This window comes from Hipposideros armiger, unplaced genomic scaffold (assembly GCF_001890085.2).
Source record: "Hipposideros armiger isolate ML-2016 unplaced genomic scaffold, ASM189008v1 scaffold_855, whole genome shotgun sequence".
Classification (NCBI taxonomy): Eukaryota; Metazoa; Chordata; class Mammalia; order Chiroptera; family Hipposideridae; genus Hipposideros; species Hipposideros armiger.
This window is the reverse complement of record NW_017732205.1, coordinates 47073-69283: the sequence shown is the minus strand read 5'-3', so window position 1 is coordinate 69283 and position 22211 is coordinate 47073. Positions and strand designations below refer to the sequence as shown.

The 22211-nt window shown below is 39.9% G+C and overlaps 1 long non-coding RNA gene across 2 annotated transcripts in view; it reads right to left on the bottom strand.

Annotated features, from left to right (window-relative positions):
• The window catches only part of LOC109374680 (uncharacterized), a 53528-nt gene that overhangs the window by 11168 nt on the left and 20149 nt on the right, over positions 1-22211 (bottom strand). For both annotated transcript variants that reach the window (XR_002122440.1, XR_002122439.1), the window contains one exon: positions 6838-7119. This is a non-coding gene — a long non-coding RNA (uncharacterized LOC109374680). The remainder of the gene's footprint in view (positions 1-6837; positions 7120-22211) is intronic.

Sequence of the window (22211 nt, the reverse complement as noted above, 5' to 3'; positions counted from 1 at the left end):
CTGCAGCCTACGCCGTCGCCGGTGACTCACGGCAGCCCAGCTCCAGGTTGAGCTGTTGTTCAGCATCTTAGCTGTGAGGGCAGTGTCACTGGTCTTTACATGTGGGATCCGACCTGGGGCCCTCTGGTGTCCCAAGCCAGCTCTTAGCTAATGTGCCACTCTGCCGGCCCAAAAAGCCCTTTTAACATTTCCTGCAATGCTGGCTCGGTGGTAATGAATTCCTTAAGCTTATTCTTTGCTGAGAAGCTCTTTATCTCTCCTTCAATTTTAAGTGATAGCGGTGCTGGGCAGAGCAATCTTGGTCGTAGGCCTTTGTTTTGCATCACTTTGAATATTTCCTGCCACTCCCTTCTGGCCTTCAGAGTGTCTGTAGAAAAGTCAACTCTTAGTCTTATAGGAGTTCCTTTGTACGCAACCTGCTGTCTTTTTCTTGCTGCTTTTAGGATCCTGTCTTTGTCTTTAACCTTTGCCATTTTTACTATGCTGTATCTTGGTGTGGACCTGTTTGGGTTCACCTTGTTTGGAACTCTCTGCACTTCCTGGGCTTGTATGTGGATTTCCTTTACCAGGTTAGGGAAGTTCTCAGTCATTATTTCTTCAAATACAGTCTCGATCCCTTGCTCCTTCTCTTCTCCTTCTGGTATTCCTATGATGTGAACGTTTTGCGCTTGATGTACCGCAGGTCTCTTAAGCTATTTTCATTGTTTTTTCTTTTTGTTGTTCCAAGTGGGTGATTTCTGCTATTTTGTCTTCTAAATTGCTGATCCAAACCGCTGCTTCATTTAATCTACTGGTGATTTCTTCGAGTGTGTTCTTCATTTCAGTTATTGTATTCTTTAGTTCTACCTGGTTGTTTTTTATGATTTCTCTATCCTTCTTTATGTCCTCACTAAGTTTCTTAAACATTCTTATCATCAGTGTTCTAAACTCTGTCTCTGAAAGGCTGGCTACCTCTGTTTCATTTAGTTGCATTTCTAGAGGTTTTTCTGATCTTTTACTTGGGACATGTTTCTTTGTTTCTTCATTCTGACTGTCACTCTGTGATTGCTTCAATGTATTAGATAGATCACCTAGGGGGAAAAAAAAGAAGAAAAAAGAAAAAGAAAAAGGGGCTCTCTGCCCGCTTTAATCTGCAGACCACTTGCTCAGCAATAGCGAGACTGTGGGCAACACAGCACCAGCTGTTGGGAGGAAGGGCTCAACATGTCATGCGCCTACCTCCCTCTCAGGCTTACAGTGAGCTTCCCGCAATTAGCTGCTGTGTGCTCTGGAACTGTGCTCACCACCAAAAATCCTCACAGGTTGCTGTGGGCTGTCTGCTTCTGCAAAAAACCTTCTGTGGCCTGCGGCGGTAGGGGTCAGGCACCAGGGGCTCAGGGTGCCCCCAGCAACACAGCTCTAGGTGGGTGAGGCAGACCCCCAAGGCACCACAGGACGTGGTCAGTGGCCCCCACCAAGTCAGAGCAGCATGCACTCCTGGACCGGCAGCCAGCCCAAACTCTCCAGGAAAACCCCAGCCAGATCACGCAGGTGCACAGCTCAGTGCCCAACACTCCCAGGAAAACTCCCAGTCTCAGCCTGTCACAATCAGCTGCTCACAGGTCAGGCCAAGCAGCCTGACAGCCAATCACCAGCCTGGCAACTCTGTACCCATAGTGCAGAGAACAGGGACCCAAGGCGGCTTAACTCCTGCATCTCAATGAACAGCCTGTTGGAGCTGGAGCGTGCCTGCCAGGCGTTTCCCCGGCTACACAACACAAGCAGTGTGGTGAGTGGGGATCCAAGGCCACATGTGCATGCACGCACACACGCACTCCTGGCCAATTCCACCAGACCAGTGCAGTCCCGGACCTGACACTCTGTGGGAAGGCCTGACCCTGAAAAAATGGCATCCTCTCGTACACTACTGGTGTGCAAGCTCCACACCAGGAGAACAATGGTCTCAAAACCTCCAGCTCTTGCCCCAGAGGCACTTAGTTCAGTCCCCTGCAGTATCCTGGGCTCCTCTCACATAGCCACTCCCTCCACCAGGGACCGGGTGAGTGCTCACCAGTGAGTGAATCTGTGTGCTGGCTCCACTGGTTCTCTAGCTGCCTTCAGCCTCACCGAGTTGAGCAAAGAGAGTCCTCACTAATTTCTACTACCAGCTATCGTAGAACTCCTCTTCCTGGCAAAGTAGCTCTGGGCTGGTGAGCTCGGCGTGGGGCTAGGGGGGGTCTCTCCCTCAACCGGAGAAGCCTCCCCACCACTAAGGTGTCCCTCACGGGGTTCGCCCTCTCTTGTTTCCGCCCCTCCTACCAGACTCAACGTGGCCTCCTCTTTAAGTCCTTCATTTAGTGGTTCTGTTCATCTAGTGTTCAGGGGACTTCTGAGGTTGAATATTGTATACATTATTTGTAATTTTGGTGTTGGCACAGCGGCTGTCTATTGTGCCATCTTACCGGAAGTCTGCTTTTTTTTTCTTAACCTTCTTGGATTCATCTACCCTTGTAGATATATTTATCATACTTTTTTGAAAACCTACAGTTTGTCAAAGTGCCTTTCTAGTAATTCAGGTCATCCTCACTTGATATCATTACTGTGGTTTTGGTATAGTGATATAGAGAAGTATTGCTTTATAGAAATGCATTGATAGAACCTGCCTGTTCACCAAAGCAGGGCTGACAGGAGGTGGAAAAAAGGAGCTGTACCTCACACTTTCTGATCTGAAAGGGCCTCGTTGGAGTGTTTTGTGGTTTCTATTAAATCTCGCAAGTGATGTGGAGTGGATAACAACAGAAGGCATGAGATGTTAAGGGATCCCAGTTTGACTGGCTCTGTGCGGACAAATGCAGCCAGCCCTGTTTGTGTATAAGAGGACTGGGTTTTCCCCAAGCTGTTAGTAATGATGCAAGAACAGACTTTCCCCTCTCTGGCTCCCTGGAGTCAAATGGCTGCCAAGGTATTTTGAAACAGAAACTGAAAAATGTATCAACCACTGGAACACAGTAACAAGGGTCCTTTGATATTTTCTGCATTCCCTATGAGGAGGCTGGCATCCAATTTTTTTTAGGTGAGGATTCTGAGATATCATTGGTTGATGCAATCTTGTGACTTGGATACTTCTTTTCAGGATACACTGTGAGGGGACATCCCTATTTGGGTCGGGAGTCCTTAAGGAACAGCAGTTTATAGATGAGTTCTAGTGGAGTTCATCAGGGAGAAGAAAGAAACCAAACACAATGGGAAGTGCTTAGCGATTGAAACCAGCCCTTGCTTGTGTGGTCCTGTGTTTCAACACATCACTCTATGAAAATGCACTGCTGGGAAGAAGACTGGATTTCTGATAGTTTATGAAGCCAAAAACCTGTTGAAGTCTCTTTATACAGTAGTAAAGAAAATGGCAAAATGCTTGAAACTTCAGGACAGTTACTTAATAGCTTTGATTACTACAGGCCACCAGGTTGTTAGTTCATGGGATCATGACTACATTATGAAGAAAATAGGAGGGTGGGCTGAGTCAGACTCTAAAACAATTCAAAAACACACTATGAATTTCCAGAAGTCTAGTTCTTTTATTTTAAAAAAGTTAATATTTTTCATTGAGAATTAACCTATTCTCTCTCATTAAAAATTTCACACAATTTCAATAAGCAGAAAAATAAACAGTATAACCTCTGCTCCCACCACTTAGTGTGAACCCCCATTCATACCGTGATGCATTCTTTCTGTTGCTTTGTCTTCTGTGCTTTAAACAAAAACATAATTATGGCCATATGGTAGATATCATTTTGACTCCTTTTCAGACTTGAACTTGTAAGTCTGAAAAGTCATGTTGTTTCACAGTTGTCATGTACATTTTGTCATGTAAGTTTTAATGGCTGCTTTTGTAGGGTTGTGCCAAAAATTACGTTTACTTTTCATTCTCATATTGCTAGGTTGTGTGTTTTTTTGGGGGGGATTATAACTAATGAGGACATGTGTCTTGAGTATTATGGAGTAATTCTCCAGTACTGGATCTCAGGAAGGTTATTTACTTTTAGGTGACAGGCAGAGTCTAGTAGATTTATGAGTGAATTCCTGTGTGTTTTAAAAGAGTAGTGTTGTCTAGGCCAGTATCTGAAACTGTGCTGTCAACCTACAGTGGGCATGTTAGTCACCTAAGTCACTTTCTGCTCTCGCCTCCCCTGCAACCAACCCTGTCTGGCCTGAATGAAGAAAATGGGATCCTAGAGATGAAAGAAACAAGAACTTTGTATATTGTGCTCAGAAGCACATAGGCACTGAGCTCTTGTGAGCACAAGCACTGTGCTCTTGTGAGCACAGGATGCAAGTCGATTTAAGAGAACCCCTGGGACATGCCCATGCTCAGTGAGATGAAATAGCTCCTTAAGGTGCTCTTATGATTGAGCTCCTGCGGGCAGTAGTGATGGGGCGGTGGTGGCGGATGGGGAGGGGGGAAACGGTGTGTGGGCAAGCTTGTTTACTAGCTGGGCAGTCTCTTAACTCCCCTGAGAGTCAATTTCTCCATCTGGCATCCAACTTCTTATAGGGTTGTTGTGACAATTAGAGAAAATGTTTGTAGAAGAATTAACATAGCCCCAAATCCATAGTGGATACTCAATAAAAGTTAGATTATTATCGTCATTATGATTGCTGTGTGTGTCCTACTTATCTTTTCCCAAGGGCTTCACTCTGTCTCCTCCTAGTCTTCAAATACCCCCAGTCAGAAGCTGGGGGTACTGCTTCAGCCACAATGTATCTTTTCTGGAATAAAGATGTTTCACCCCATTATAAAGAATAGTGACACTCTTGATGATCTGACTACTAAACTCACCCACCCCCAGAAAATGTCATCTCTCTAAACTGGACTCCTTTACTTCTACCTGAGCTTACCTGAGTTTCTACCTTCTTTCCTTCTCCCTGAGCTTAAACTTTGGGTATTGGTTAAGGCAAGAATTGCTCAGAGCTTTGTTCAGGGAGGAACATGTAACTATGTATACCATATATCTATGGTAAGTTGGGCACTATACAAAACATAAAGAGGGTTATGCTTATTAACTTTAAGTGAGTTGGTAGTTGGTAAGTCAGCAGCAGAAGGGGATAAGCCAACTGAACACAGGTTAGATATTCTCATTTGGTTGAGCTGCAGCATCTGGGCAGGCCTCAGGGGTGAGCCCTGGGAAGAAATTTGGAAGGACATGCTATGTCAGAGGATGTTTCCTGACTGGTAATAATTAGAGGTCCAGGATGGAGAAAGGCAATGGAATGAAGAAGGCCTAACAGTGAGATTTGCTTACTGACACGGAGGCCGGGAGTCTAAGGAGGATGTGAAACAGAAATTACATGATTAGATGTGTGCCACGACAACAAGGACAATAGTGATCATTCTAATACCTTGCGATATGCCAGTGCCTATACCAAGACCTTTACATGTGTAATCCCCATAGAAACCTCATTTACTAGGTATTAGCATCACCCTTATTTTCCTGATGAGAAAATTGAGTCTTAGAGAGATGAAATAACTTGCTGAAGGTTATTAACCTGGTAAATAGCAAAGCAGAGATTTGAATTTAGGTCTGTTTTTCCCTAAAGTTTAGGTTCAGATAAATAAATCTGGCAGCACTGGAAGAATACATTAAATGGGGCAGGGGCCAGAGGGACTAGATGTAGAATGACCACTTATGGAGTGATTTTAGTATTCAAGAGAGACATGAGGGTCTGAAGTAGGGGAGCTGCAGTAGGAATGGAGGGAAGGTACAGATATGAGATCTGGTAAGAAGGTACACCACAACAGTGGCTCCCAAATCTCGATGGAAGTTATTTTTGGATGCAGATTCCTACGGCATCCTTCGGGCCTCCTGAATCGGAATCCCTGGGGTAGGGCTTGGTATTTTTACAAAGCATCCAGTTGTGAAGCTCTGCCAGGTTCAAGAACCAGAGCTCTATCATCCTTGATTTAAATGCTTGGGGTGGAACATGACAGAAGGAGGATTTTAGGATGACATCCAGGTTTGAGAATTCTGTGACTGAGTGAAATCATAGGTACTGTCCACTAAGGTAGAAAATAACAATAGTTTTGAAGGGTAAGGTTCTAAGTTCAGTTTTGGACATGTTGAAATGGATCAGTCCTGTGGGGAGCTGGATATCAAAGGCTAAAGCTTGGAGTAGAGGTCAAGTCTACAGATTTAGATATGGAGGTCATCAATGTTTGGAAGATGGTAGCTCTATATTTTATGCGGAATTGTTCAAATACCCAAACATTCTATTTTCTTTCAATAATCAAATAATCACGCCACATAAATACAATGTACTTCAGTACATTCCCTTTCTGACCCTTGATTGTGTCTATTTCTTTTAAAATTTAAGTTACCGTTTCTTTATACTACCAAAAAGTCATGCATTGTTACAAATACTTATTTGCACCATCTCATTGGGTTCAAACCAACAATTTGTTAAAGTAAAATTTATTTTCCCAATATTTTAGATTAAGCGATTTAGAGGGGTTGTGGAACTTGCCCAAGCTAATGCAGAATCAAATTGTTGAGCCAAGGTTTGAATTTGAGGCTGTTTCTAACCCCAGCCTCAGATCTTTTGGACTGTTTCACAATAGAGCTGTTCCTTGGTCAAGCAGGCAATCTTCATATTACCTTTGTAAAAGAAGCAATACAATCTATCACCAATAAACATTTCAGGCTAATTCAAAAGGATGTATAAATACAGAAAAATTCATTTAGAAAAATTAGTTCCATGTCTTTTGAGAAATGGAGTGCTTAGTAATTATATTTAGTAAAACAAGTTTATGTACATCCCCTCCCCCCCAACAAGCTATCAGTAAGATTAGACTGATCAAATTACCTTTTGAGCTTTGTCCAGTGACATGTGGAGTAGTCTCCATTTTCTTTGCTCTCAGAGAAAGGAAATGAGGAGGCGTGTGACGTTGGTTTTCTGTCTCTGGTAATTCTGTTGCATGGTTTGGCCTCTTGAGGTTTTTCAGCTTGCTTTATGGAGTATATCCAACTTTGGGTTGAAACTGAAGTGGGTTCTTGGTAAGCTCAGGCTGAAAATATGTCTCAGCACTAACACTATTTTTCTTTTGGCTTGGATAAATACAGACATCTGTCATATCTTCTGGTAGCACTGGGTGAAAAATATGCATACCATTATAAAGATTGGCAGGTTAAAATTGATACACTTAAATAAACTGCATTATTTTCCATAAGATGAGTCATATAGCTGAAACTGTATGGTATCATTTGGAACAACAACTGTAATACTGATATTTAATCTCCATAAGTGACATATCTAAGATAACAGTGACACCCAGATGACAACTCAGGCAACAATAGCCCAGCTCGTTGGTATAAGAACAGAAAAAGTGCTACCTGAACAATCATTTCTCCAGAGGTATCTTAAATATGGTAACACTGTCATAGCTTTAATAATCCCTAATAAACTCTGGTTACTAAGATTCATGATAAAAAATAACATCCACCTATGTGTAAAACATGGATATATTTGGGCTATGATCAAGGAGAAAAAGCCTGTCAGTTAATTAAGAGTTAGGTAGATAGAGTTTGCCCTCAGATCCATATAGGTGTAAGGTAAGTGAAATCTCACCTAGCTGTGAAAAGGCAACCTTACCATAAAGTATGTTTCCCCAACCCCACCCTGCCAAGTGCATTCCTTATTCCCCAGGTGTGTCTGTTAAACCCACACCTACTCCCTGTTCTGGTCCCACAACAAGGAACATTTAAAAAGCCCCTCCCAAGGGCTGGCCAAGTGGCTCAGTTGGTTAAGAGCTCACTCAAGAGTGTGAGCTCTGAGCAACAGGGTCACCAGTTTGAGTCACGGCCCGAGCTGAGCTGCTGCTGAGCTGCTAACAGGTGGCGGGATGGCTCGGCAACAAACAAACGAATAAAAAGCCCCTTCCTTTAGATCTCACAGTATCTTGGAGTCAGTATTGATTCTTGACCTCCCTGGCCCCCCAACCCCTCTCTCCCCACCCCCATATCTCAGTCTCTTTTCTATGCCATTCTTTGGTTCTTAGTATGTATTTGTTGCCTAGATTTGGCTTTGACTTGTTTTTCTAATCTTCCACATCTCAGCCTGTTCCTTTAATCCCATTTCATAATCTCTTGATTTTGTCCTTTGGTATTTGGCTACACAGGCCCTCAGAAGGCAAGATAGTTCAATGGAAAGAACACGGAATTTGGGGTCAGAAAGACCTGAGTTCAAATCTTTGTTCCACTATTTACTAGCATTGTAAATTCTATCAAACCACACCCTTTCTTTGGCCTTCACCTGTACATCTTTAGAATCAGAATGAAAATGGCTGTATTGTAGAGTTACTGTTGAGATGAAAATCAAAACAAATACAAAGAACTTGGCACCCTTTAGGCGCTCAATCAATATTTCAATATTTGTTGAATGGCCTTTCCTGTCGCCTATTTCTCAGTCCAAATCCTGACTCAGTCAGTCATTTATTTGGTTCTATTTGTCTGGAGTGGTGAATAAAGCCAAGAATTATGCTTAGAAAGCATTTACAGCACGAGTAAGTTGAGAAAAGTGAGTTGAAGGTTTATATTCCATTATTTACTGGTACTAAAATTACCTGTCAGGGTCAGATTAAAACATTTACAAGCCCTATGCATGGGTGAGATAAAGATGCCCTGTGACATATTTCACCTGTAACTTAAAAAAAATGTTTAACTAAGTCCAATAATGTTATTTTCCCCTCATGATGACTACTCTACAGCTTTAAAGAAAATATCGAATTCTTAAAACAACCACCACAACCACTTTTTTTTATTGTCCCTGTGTATCTTTTTCCTGCTCACAAAATCTGAAAGGGGTAGGATAGGGGAGAATGCTTATCAGCTAGTCAGTGTTTTTTAAACTCCTGAGATAATTTTTTTGAAAGTTTACACTCTTTGGACCCTTAAATAACTTTTAGTTTTCTAGCTACAACCTTCTGTGTGTATTTTGTCAATTTGGCCCAGGTCTCTATTACTTATTTGTGACACTGAAATAAAAATTTTCTCCGACATTAATCCTTAGCCTTTCTGCAACCTCCAGACCTGTTAAAATCTTGTTAATGAAAGCTAATGGTTTTAGCTTTCATTAGTGTGGTTGCCTGTCAAACAGTCATTCCTTTCATAATTCTTTGCTAAGAGAACACTAATGTCGTTCAATTATTTAAGTCCATGATCTTCATTGGTCCCTTCCTAGCCCCAGTGGGTGAATGGGGATTAAGCTAAGGCCATCCTGGTAATTCTCTTTTTCTTGGCAATGTCTGATTTACTGTAGGCATGAGGTACAAAGTTGCTTATGAAATGTGAAGGCAAATATGGGAAATGGTTGGGTAAGTTTCCTTTGCTTTTGAAGGGGATGGAAGACAGTGGTTCATACTTCCCTGAATCTGGTCATCGTTGGGTGAGGAGTTGGTGCCATGGAAGCTATCCAGGGTCATAGGGGAATAAATATGAGGACAAAACTGATCGGCTAAGATGGCAGAGGAAAATATGGCCAGAACCTGGGCTCTTGGTGATGTCATTGAGTTACTGCCTGAATCTACCCTGGAAACATCAAGAGATAGTCCTTATCGTTTAAGATACTTTCAGTTGTGTTTTCCATTACAAGCACCTGAACGCATCCTAACTTACTAATCAGTGCTAAAGCCATTCCTTACAATTTGTACTCATTTTTCAGAAATGTTTAGTAGAAATTTCTATCGCTGGTTATAATATTTGTCCTAAATAAATAAAATTTTCCAAAAGACTGTCAATATTTAAAAAAATAAAAGCATGACTTAATTGGCAATTGTTTATTTCAGTGTTCCTCAAATTTACATATATATATGTATATATAAATATATAAAAACTATATAAAATATTATATTATTATATATTATTAATATATCATATTATTATATATTATATATTATAATATGATATAATATATTATATATAATCATATATAATAAAAATATATATATTAAATATTTTATTGGGGAATTGGGGAAGGGGAACAGCCAAGTTGTCCTTCAGTCTTAGCTGTGGAGGACGCAGCTAGCTCATCTCCAAGTCCAGTCACCATCTGGCTGCCCGTCGGCAGCTTGCAGCCACTCAGCTCAAGGTGCCGTGTTCAATTTTAGTTGCCAGGGAAGTGGGGGTGTAGGGGCCGGGGTGGGGGGGAGGTGCAGCCCACCATCCCATGCGGGGTCAAACCAGCAACCATGTTGTTAGGAGCACATGCTCTCACCAGCTGAGCCATCCTGCCACCTTTTGGTGGCTCAGCAGCAGCTCAGCTAGGGTGCAGCTCGCTGGCCCATGTGGGAATTGAACCAGCGACGCTGTTGCTCAGAGCTCACGCTCTTAACCAACTGAGTCACTCAGCTGGCCCCTCAAACTTCTATATTTTATATACCACTTTTATGATTTTTTCATATTCTTGTATCTGCACTAATAAAAATATTTTTCTTTAAGTTGTCTCTCCTTTTTAAAATTAAATACATTTATTTTAAAACAAATTTTCTCATTAACTATAAATAAAAAACAAGTATCATTTGCCTTAAATAGAAGATAATCATAAAAAGAGATACCATGAAATTCTTGCCATATCAAGTTGCCTGTGAAGACTGAGCTTGAGGCTTGCTCTCTGTTGAAAGAAGAGACTAGAAAGTGTTGTAGATGTGGTAAAATAATCCCAACACCACCTATTTCCTTGCTGTGTTAAGGAGAACTAAAAGAGAATGTCAAGGGGGATATCTGTTACTATCTGAATTTATCTAAATGTCCCATTTAAAATCATCTGGTGGTGTTCCACCAGTGCTCTGATTGAACTGACTGAGTCAGAGAATCTTCTCGAGGGCCCGGCCTCCTGAGCAGAACCTACTGGAGTGAGGCTCAAGGTATGTCTGAGGGGAGGAGAAAGGCTTAAGAATCAGCCTTTGATTGATGTGATTATGAAAAGTCATAGAAGCCAATCTTGCAATGTTTTATTATATTTGACACTAAAGCAAAGACAAGTAGTCATTTATTGTTCTCTCTCTGTCAGTGGTTTTTATCTTTTTGGAATCTATGCCCTTTTGAAAATTTCTGAAAATCTATGATTCTTCCATTCAGGAAAATGTACGTTTGCACGTGCGTGTGTGCACACACACACACACACACACACACACAGAGAATTTTCACACATGACCAGAAGGTTCATGGACGCTTGGCTGGAACCAGCATTCCATATATTTTACACGTGTCCTCATACAACTCACCGTGTGACTCAGTTCAGTGCAAACTGCGGTTGAATGCAAAACATGGTTTTTTGAATATGTCTATCAATGAGTAAATGTAGTGTGTTAATTTAAATGCACTAAACTGGAGAATTAGTGTCCTCTCAACATCTACTTCGAATAGTCCTAAATTACACTGATATTGCCTTCCAGGAGTTCTCAAGAGATGAGGTCAAGCTCTATAAAAAGAAAATCAGCCAACCCTATAAAGCTATCCTTGTGAACTTTGAAACACCGCTGAATGTACCTAGTAAAATTGTTCCTGGGCAAGTGACTCCCAGGCCTGGGTGAAGTTCACAAGGGTTCTTTGGATAAAATTAACAAAATGGCTACGAATTTGGATTGCCTTTGTTTGAATTTGAGAGACTGGATGGATCAGCAGCAGTGACATGCCACACACCTGCTTGTCAAGCCAAAGAAAAACCCAATAGGCACCTGTTTCTTACATTGTCAACTGAGCAAAGATATCACATGATTCTAATTTACGACAGTCCATTAATCCTTAAAAACACCCCCACACTTTTTTCCAGCCAAATAACTCTTCCTTTAAAAGGCATAGAATGAGTGGCAAGAGGAAGTAAACCATTTTAATCTCTTATTTCAAAAGATATTTGAAAAAATTTAACTGTAGGACTAATACATTAAATATGTAATAAGACCCAGAATAATTTTCAGGACAAATTTTAATGAGCTATGAAATTAAGAAAAGCATAAACAACTGAAGTTCTTAAATTTTTTCCTTAAATTTGGCCTTGAGGCAATGGTTAATTTTAAATGTTTGTAAATGGTTAAATTAAAATATGTTACTTCTGAACATTGCAAAGAATGTTTGGATTAAAAGTACTTGATCAAAGTAATGTTGAAAAGGAGATCTGGAATTAGTGATATTCATCTGATATAATTCTTTACATAATGAATGTTAGAAAAATACTAGAAGTCCTTATAAAAGGTGAGATGTTTATTATCTCCAAGTGGAGTTACTTGGTTTACATTAAGAAACAGTTGCAATTTTCCTTTAGTTTCTAGTTACTCAAGGCTTGGACAGAGACATCTAAAAATTATTAAATGTCTCAATTTTTTTTTTAAAAACATCAGTAAAGATGAATTTATCTGATTACTGGATTGTGAGTTTAAATTTGTCATTGGAAGGACTTTAGATTTAACTTCTTAATAATACTGTGGAAGCCATAATAATGGGCACAAGTGAAATATTAGAAAATTTTACTTTTTATCTTTAAAAATTCTTTTTCTCCAAAGCAAGCCAAAGTTTACCAAACTTAGTTGATGGCAGATCATGGTCTAGTGATTTGGACACAGAATCAGTTTGATGACCATGAAATTATCATGTTGCCTTTGTTGTCTGGGGAAATGTAAACCCTTCCTCCTCGCCTCCTTAATCTATAAAGTGGTGCTATCTATACATAAATTTTCCTTACTGATATTGGAGATGTTCATTGGGTGAACTTTGTGATGTGCATGAAAACATTCTTGATGAGTGTATGAGAAATATAGCTTGAATTAAACAAGGTTAGCCCTTTCAGAGTTACAGAAAACACATATGCGTTATCCTTCATGTAACAATAGGTAAATATCTGATGATACCATCTATAGTCTAGCAGGAGCAGAAATTTAAGACTAGGCTATATGGCATAATGAGAATAGACTGAAATTCTTTTAAGGATACTTCAGACTGCTGAGATCAATGCTCAGATGTGTATATATGAGTATACATACCTATATGTATATATGTACACATATATTTGCCAAAGAAGTGTGTATTTTGTAATTTACTATATTCTCAAGAATTAAACTGTGATATTTGAGTAAATGCTTGGAGTTGGCAAGCAGTGATAAATATTTTTCAATGAACAATCCCCTTAAAGCAACAATCAATCTTAAATCTCACTAAGAATCTCACTTAGATTTTTAGAAATAATCTTGGTTCCAGACAATAAATATGCTCATTTAATCCCAGGGCATTATTTTTTTATGTGACCCCAGGGCTACCAACTCGAAGTGCAGATCTCTGAATCTCTGGGCCACATGACTTTCGTATTGATCAGAACTTCTCAGTGGTTCCCTGCTATCTGAAATTTGAACAAATGTCCCAGATAATTTTATGCACTAGAAAGTTGAGACTGTTGTGCTTGAGGATAGTCTCTGGAGATTTAAGTTAAAGAAGTAACAGTGACAAGCTTTTTTCTATTTCTTATAGCTCTGGAGGGCAGATGGAATTGTTTTTATTTTTTTTTAGGTGAGAAGGGGGAACTGAGGTGAACACTTCATCACCATAATCCTTCATAATCCCTTCCTCTTCCTTATCACCACCATCATTATAGCTGCTGACATTTATTGAGCATTTACCATATGCTGGGCTGTGGGTTAATTGCCTTTCACACATGATCTCATTTAATCTTACGTTGGGTTTTATGATTGCCAGTTTGCAGTAAAGAGAATGGGGGCTTCATTTTATACAGCTGGTACAGGACAGGGCTGGGAGGTAAAGTTTGTTGTTTCTAATGGTTGCTCTCAAATGGTGGTAGGAATATAAAAAAAGAATTAGCCAGGTGGGGGGAGAGGAAAGTATCTGTTAAACACTTTCAGTTGGCTAGATATTTTACATGCATGGCTATTTCTACTACTCTCAATAGATTGTGAAGTATCTATTTCTAGCTTCACATTACAGATGTCAAAACTGAGGCTCAGCAAGTTTAAATTAAAGTTAAGCAGCTTAACCCAGAGCCATTGCTAACTGGAAAGCCTCAGATAGAACTCTGGCTTTTCTCTTCCCTCCTCTCCACCAAACCCCTCCTCTAGGCTGAGTCAGACTGCATAGGTTAGAATCCCCACTACGTTTCACAGTGCCTCAGTTTCTTCATTTGTAAAAGAGGGGGAATAATGTGTATGGGTGTCATAGGAATTTTTTAAAGGATTGAATGACTATATGTATATAATATAAATAACTTAGAATAGTGCCTGACATAAATGCAGTACTCTACAAGTATTAACTTCAATACCAATGATTATTAAACCTTGAGAGCACAAATTAGCAAAATGGAAAAATGATTAATTTTAGAGAAAACGTAAAGAGAGTAAGTTGTTCCTAGTTGTTTTTATGTTTTCTAGTTGAAAGGAGTAAGTTATACACCTTATCTTATTGAACAGGTGCTGGTAACCAGGGTTGGAAGAACCCCTTGCAGAGAGTGGAAAAAGACATTGGGGAGAGGATTGGGGGGTGGAGGGGTGGGGAACACTGCACTGGGATTTGAGTACTTGTTTATGAAAAGAAGGAGACCAAAAGGTCACTGCAAAATTCTGATTCAATCTGTTGCTTTTACTTCGGAAGCCAAAAAAATCATGACCATCCCTGGAAAAATGTTGAAAATGACATAAAAATACATTACCTTTCATTTGTACAAGGATAGGAGACTTGTGTTTGTCCCTAAAGTACTCTGTGGTTCTGGGCTCTCTAAGCATCCTACAGGAGAATTTGTATAAAGATATGATCTGAAGGACCAAAAATAAGATGATTAAGGGACTACTTCATCAGATTTAGGACTCTTCAATCTGCAGAAAAGATAAAGAGGACAGAGAAGAAACCACAAAGGCAGTGAATTTTATGGACACAGAATTATTCACCAACTCCCAGGGCACATGCTGAAGGTAGCCTGAGGTGGCTTTAGGATACAAAAAGGAAGAACTGCTTAACACAGTGGAGAGTAAACTATGACACTAAATGACTCCAGAAATATTAAAATATAAAGTTTTAAAGAAATAGATAAGTAACATTCATAAACACATTATTTGATTGTCTCTTATAATCAAGGCCTATGCTTGGGTGGGTATTATGGAAGCAAAATGGGACTGTTCCTGCTCTCTAGAAGCTCAAAATCTATAGCTGTACACAAATAAATTATAACACAAAATGTGATGAATGTAATTAAAACTGTATAAACGAGAAAGTACACAATCAGAGCCAAAAAGCTGGTGGCACAGGAGGAAATAGCATGGCGGTGGAGGTATTGTTATTATAAAGGACTCCCCCCAAATGGGTAAAATTCGAGCTAATTGTTTGAGATAATTGGTTGCACATGATAGACAGGAAATAAGGGTAGGAAATTCAATCAGAGGGAACAGCATACAAGAGGCAAACAATAAAGGGAATTTGGGTAAACTATACAATTTTATTGTATCAGATCATGAATCTTGGAGAATGTTGGGAGGTAAGTCTGGAGGATGAGGCAGAAGTCTACATTCATTAATTTATTCAACAAATCTCTATCAATTACCTGCATTGTGCTAAGCACTGCATACACATTAGAGACAAAAAGATGAAAGATATTGGATACCCACCGTCTATCTATCTATCTATCATCTATCTATCTATCTATCTATCTATCTATCTATCTATCTATCTATCTATCATCTATCTATCATTCATCCATATATCCATTCATTCATTCATTCATGACTATGTGCTAGGCATTGTACTAGATATAATAGTGAGTAAGCAGATATGTTCTCTGCTCTCATTGAGGTTATAGTTTAATGTGGAGACAGACAAATGCCTATTACAATATAGTATTGTAGGTGCTATAGAAGCAGCTCTCAAATCTATGAGTGACTTTTTCACAATTTGTACCTGATCTTGTTATTCCCTGTTTAAATTCCTACAGTGGCTCCCAGCAGAGCCTTCTGGTTAAAATCTAAGACACATAGCATGACCTCACAAATTCCTTCATCATCTGGCTCTGCCCATTCCTCCAGCCTCAGCTTGTCTCTCTCTCATCATGATGCTGGGCCTGTCTCCCTGGTATTCCATGTCCATTCACATGGAACTATCTTGAGTTATTAAAATGCCCTGCTATTTCAAGACTTAGAGCCTTAGTGCTTTTTAAAAAAAGATTTTTATTAAAATATAGCTACCATACAATATGGTGAATGTACATACAATATGATATTAATTTCAGGTGTACATCATAGTTATTCAACAGTACCCACCTGGCACTATACAGAGTTATTACCACATTATTGATTATATTCACTATTCTAAAGAAATTATCAACATGATAAGTCCAGCAACCATCTGACAGTGTACCATGCTATCACAATATTATTGACTATATTTCCTATGCTGTACATTATATCCCCATGACTTATTTGTTTTATACCTGGAACTTTGAACCTCTTATTCTTCTTTATATTTTCCCCCTTTAAAAATTTTTTCAATTAGAGTTGACATTCAACAGTATTTTATATTAGTTTCAGGTGTACAGCATAGAGGTTAGATATTTATGTACTTTACAAAGTGATCCCCCTGATGAGTACACACCTGGTACTATATGTAGTTATTACCATATTATTAATTATATTCCCTATATTTTACATCCCCATGACTATTTTGTAGCTTTCAATTTGTATTTTTTAATCACTTCAACGTTTTCACCCTGCCCCAACCCTCCTACCATCTATCACCCTGATAAGCCTAATACATATCTGACACTATACATAGTTATTATAATATTATTGACTATATTCCTTATGCTATACCCTGTATCCCCATGACTACTGTGTAACAACAAATTTGTACTTCTTAATCTCTTCACATTTTTCACTCATCCCCAACCCCCCTCCCATCTGGCAACCAGCAAAATGTTCTCTGAATCTATGAGTTTTTTTTTCCATTTCATTTGTTTGCTTATTTTGTTCCTTAGATTCCACTTGTAACTGAAATCATATGACATTTGTCTTTTACTGTCTGACTTACTCCACTCAGCACAGTACCCTCTAGGTCCATCCATGTTGCTGCAGATGGCAAGATTTCATTCATTTTTATGGCTAATAGTCCATTGTGTATATGTACCACCTCTTTGTCCATTCATCCATTCAGGTACACTCAGGTTGCCTTCCTATCTTGGCATTGTAAATAATACTGCAATGAACATATGGATGACCTCATCCCATTGAAGTAGCATTTTGGGCTTCTTTGGATAAATATCCAGAAGTGGGATTACTAGGCCCTTCTTTGTCTCTTATTATAGTCTTTGTCTTAAAGTCTATTTTGTTTGGTGTAAGTATTGCTACTCCAGCTTTTTGTTTGTTTGTTTCCATTTTTATGAAATATATTTTTCATCCCTTTACTTTCAGCCTGTGTGTGTCTTTCAATCTGAATTGAGTCTCTTGAAGACAGCATATGTAAGGGTCTTGTTTTCTTATCCATTCACCGCCCCCTTTTGATTGAAGCTTTAATCCATTTATACTAAAGCAATTGTTGATAGGTATGTAGTTATTGCCATTTTATTATTCACATATATTTTCTTCATCTTAAAGAAGTCCCTCTAAGATTACTTGTAATATTTTCTTTTTTTTAAAGCTGAGCCATTCTGCCACCTGTTGGCAGCTCAGCAGCTGCTCAGCTTGGGCTGGGAATCGAACCGCTATTGCTCAGAGCTCAAACTCTTGAGTGAGCTCTTAACCAACTGAGCCACTCGGCCGGCCCAGCTACTTTGTTTTCTAAGTCACTGATTTGATCTTCAGATTTATCTAATCTACTGTTGATTCCCTGTAATGTATTCTTCATTTCAGTTATTGTATTCTTTATTTCTGACTGGTTCTTTTTTATATTTTCTATCTCCATTTTTATGTTTCCTATCTCTTTGTTGAAGTTCTCCCTGAGATTGTTGAGCATCCTTATAACCAGTGTTTGAAACGCTGCATCTGGTAGATTGCTTGTCTTCATTTTGTTTAGATTTTTTCTGGAGCTTTGTTCTTTTCTTTCATTTGGGAAATGTTTCTTTGTATCCCCATTTTGGCTGCCTCCCATGCTTTTGTGTCTATGTATTAGGTAGGGCTGCTATGTCTTCCAGCCTTAGTAGAGTGGCCTTATGTAGTAGGTGTGCTGTGGGGATCAGTGGCACAGTCTTCCTGGTCACCTGATTTGCACACTCCAGGTGTTCCTTGTGTGGGTTGTGTGTGTCCTCCTCTTGTAGTTAAGCCTTGGTTGCTATTTGCACATCAATGAGAGGGACTGACCCTTGGGCTTATTGGTTGTGAGGACTGGCCATGACTACAGTGGAGGAGTTGTGGTGGAGGGCCTGACTCTACAGAGCAGGATCTGCCTCTGCAGGGCTCTGGTACCTGTGCCATGCTTGTAAGTGCCATGAGAAGCCAAGCTTTGAACCAAGGCTGGCTGCTACTAGTGCTGGCTTAGGGCTGCTCAGCCAGAGGTATAGGACATGCTGAAGCCAGATGCTGCTTGCCTGGGTTCCACAAACCTTTGAGAGACCCTAGGAAAGTCTGCATTGTGAGCCAAGGCAGGCAGTTTGTATGAAAAAGCTGCTGGAAGTGGCTTGGGTATGCCAGGAATTTGGTCGGGGCAGGGTCTGGAATCACCAGGGTGAGGCAAATGAAGGGCATTAGCCAGCTTGATGGAGGCCACCTGTGTCTGCATGCTGAGAAGGGGGAGGGTTCAGCAAAGAAACAATGGCTTCCACCAGCTCCTTCATTTGGAATAAAGCTGCCCCTCCAGCCCCTGTCTTAAAGTCAGACAACTCAGTTCCCCGCCATATGTCCCTGCACCCTCTCCAGCCAGAGTGAATAATTTCGTTTGTAGATAAGTCCACGTGCTGTCCTTTGAGGTGTGCCTGGGAATGCAGCCGCCCTCTGTCTCACTCAATGACAATCTCCACTGGTTTTCACAACCAGAAATTATGGGGACTTCTCTCCCTGGCAGTGGAAACCTGGGCTGGGCAGGCTGGGATCCCTCACTTCTCCAGGAGGGACCTTTGCAACCAAGATATCCCTTCTGATTTTTAGTGGTCATACGTGGGTGTGGGACCAGCCCGATTCACATCTCAGTCCCTCTTACCAGTCTTGAGGTGGCTTCTTCTGCATGTCCTTAGTTGTAGGGCTTTGGTTTAGCGAGACTTCAGGCAAGTCTCAATGATGGTTGTTTTGTTGTTTAGTTGTAATTTTGATGTGGTCGTCAGAGAAGGTAAGCACAGCCTTTACCTACTGCGCCATCTTGACTGGAACCAAGCCTTAGTGCTTTTGCATGTCTTGTTCCCTCTGCCCTTCTCCACCTGACCATCTCCAGCTCCTTCATCAGGTTGCCTTATTAGTCTGGCTCAGATACCAAGTAGTAAACATATTGTGTCAATATCTTTATGGTCTGTGGATAATCAGCTGTAAGTGGGCTTCACTTGATTGCCTTGTTAATCCTCTCTACTCCCCCTCACTCTATTGGATTCAGTGCCTTTCCTGGTTTTCATAGTTCCTTGTGCTTCATTTCCTTTGTCTGTTGGGTTTGCAGTATTTGTGGCCTGTACAGTGTAGAGGGCTGACTCAGGCTCCCACTTCTCTGGACTTATGTGGTCAGACATAGTCCTGTGTCTAAGACCATCAGGAGTTTCTAGTCTCTTCCCAGCCATTTTTAATCTTTCTGCTAAGTTTTCTGCAGTGTTTACACATGACAAATGGGGTTAGAGTGACAGTAATTTACTGGGCATGAGATGGTGAATCTGCTATCTGTGATGATTGACTCATAGATTTCTCCTAATTTGTCTGTTTGCCTGATCATGTGGAGAACTTAAGTAAAGGCAGTGGGCAGTCAGGGATTTGGGAGTGGGGAGCATAGTGATTAAACTGGGGCCACTCATATGTGTTTCAAGAACTTCAGGCTACCAACTAAGTTGATGGATGCCTGAGGCGGAAAAAATACAGAGAAAGGGAGAGAAGACATGGGCTATCTGCACCATAATTAAACTTGCCAATGAAACAAAGGTCTATTATTCAAATATCCACAGTTTGCCAAACTCTTAATAATCTTGTACTTGTTGCTTTATCATTTATGTGACCAACAAAACTGTAAGAATAGTAACTATGAAGCTCAACCTACTGCCTCACACTACCTACTCTTGATTTCTAAACACATAACAAAATGTCTATGTCTCAAGATATTAGCCTTTAAAAATGCAGAACTGGCTCTGTACCTGAGCCACAGTCCCCAAGTGGAACGCGTTTGCAATTCTGAAAATAATATTTTCTTGTAAAGGCTGAGTCTCACTAAGGAGTATATTTGTTCATATGATGGAAACAGTAGTGCTAAAGACTTACTAGTCTCTGTGTTAGTGCTGTTTGCAGCATTCTTCTGATTTCAAGGGAGATTTAATATGTAATTATATGTGACAGTATTTGTGTTAAAAATATAACGTGGGTAGGATCCAAAAGAAACTATTAAAGGTGATTACCTACAGGGGCTGGGGGTAATGGTATGGGCAAAAATTGAGTGTATGTGTTTCTTATCACCTTGCTTTCTTAAACACGGTCTATATCAGCTTTTCAAAAATGAAATAAAATAACAGGAAAACATTTGGTAGTACAACACATGTCAGTGGTGTGTTTGCTTTCAGGGTACATAAAATCTGTTTGACAGCACATGATGGTGCTATGTGTAGAGCACCAACTCCATGCCAACTACTTCAGATGCCTTCCTCATTTGATCCCTTTTGCAGCCATCTAGGAAGGTAATACTGTTCATGTTTTTAGATGAGGAAATCAAGCCCTAGAAACATTAACTGACCAAACTAAGGTCAGTGGGTTAGATGTGTCAGAGCCCATAACTGGCATCTTCTGACTTCAGACCCAGTGTACTTTCCCCCTTACTGGGCTGACCACACCTCCATTATTACAGATATGTTGATTACATCTAGGGCCAAAGTACACATTCATTCAATAAATACTTACTGAATGCTTACCATAACCTAGGCACTGTGGCAACCCCTTGTGATGCAAGTAAATTAAGAGTCGTGAAGACAGGCAATGAAACAATGAAGCCTAATACTAGACAAGAAGTGTTTTTGATGGAATTAAACATTGTGAGGGTGGCAGTACAGAAAGAACATTTAATGGCATTCAGGAAGTACATGGCAGTTTTCCCAGAGATAAATCTTGGAGGACAAATGAAATTTAGCTAAAAGGAAAGAGGGTCAAGTGTATTCCAGGCAGAGGGAACAATATGTACAAAAGCACAAAATTTCAAAAGAGCACTGCAGTTTTGAAGAATAGTCCATAGCTAGGCATGTCTAGAGCATAGGTTAGTGGAGAGAAATGAGGCCAGAAAAAATGAAAGGGTCTCGTGTATCACACTAAATTATTTGGACTTCATCCTGTAGCAGTGGGAGACCATAAGGGACTTAAAGTAGAGGAGTGAAAAGATTAAACCTAGAGCTTAGAAAAATCACTCTGGCAGGAGACTCTGAATTGAAAGGAAGCCAGGTTTGATGTTGGAGAATGTTATAATACCATATTTTACTATTTATATGTTTGTGCATATATATGTATTTTTATCATTATTTTTTTTTCTGAAATTTCTCTCTTAATGGCCCCCAAAGACCAGTGTATCTTATAACTGATGGCATCTCAAATAAGATGAAATACGGTGGCCGAGGAAAAAGGGGGTGAGGATCTTACCCAGTTCTCTGGCAGTGGGATAGTAAAGAGGAAAAGATTTGAATGATATTTAGATTCTGATGTGGTAATGATTATTAAGTAAAAAACAAATGTGCAGAACACTTTGTACAATATGTTACAAGTTGCAGGAAAAAAAGGTTTATGTGTGTTGGGGGGATAAGACACACACACACACACACACACACACTCGTGGAGATGCAAAAAGTGTCTCTGGAATGATACACAAGAAACTCAAGAAACTGATAACATTGATTATTTTCAGGGAGGACTGGGTGGCTGAGGGAGAACAGTAGAAGGAAAATTCTTCATTGTGTTCTATTTTGTACGTTATATTTTGAATTAGGTGTTATTTACTTGAAATATGTAAAAGGATAAGAAATAAGAGGTATTTGGTAGGAACAGTTGGCAAATTTGTTGACAAGTTGGTTATGGGATAAAAGAGAGAATGTTTTATGAGTCTTGCTTTATTCCT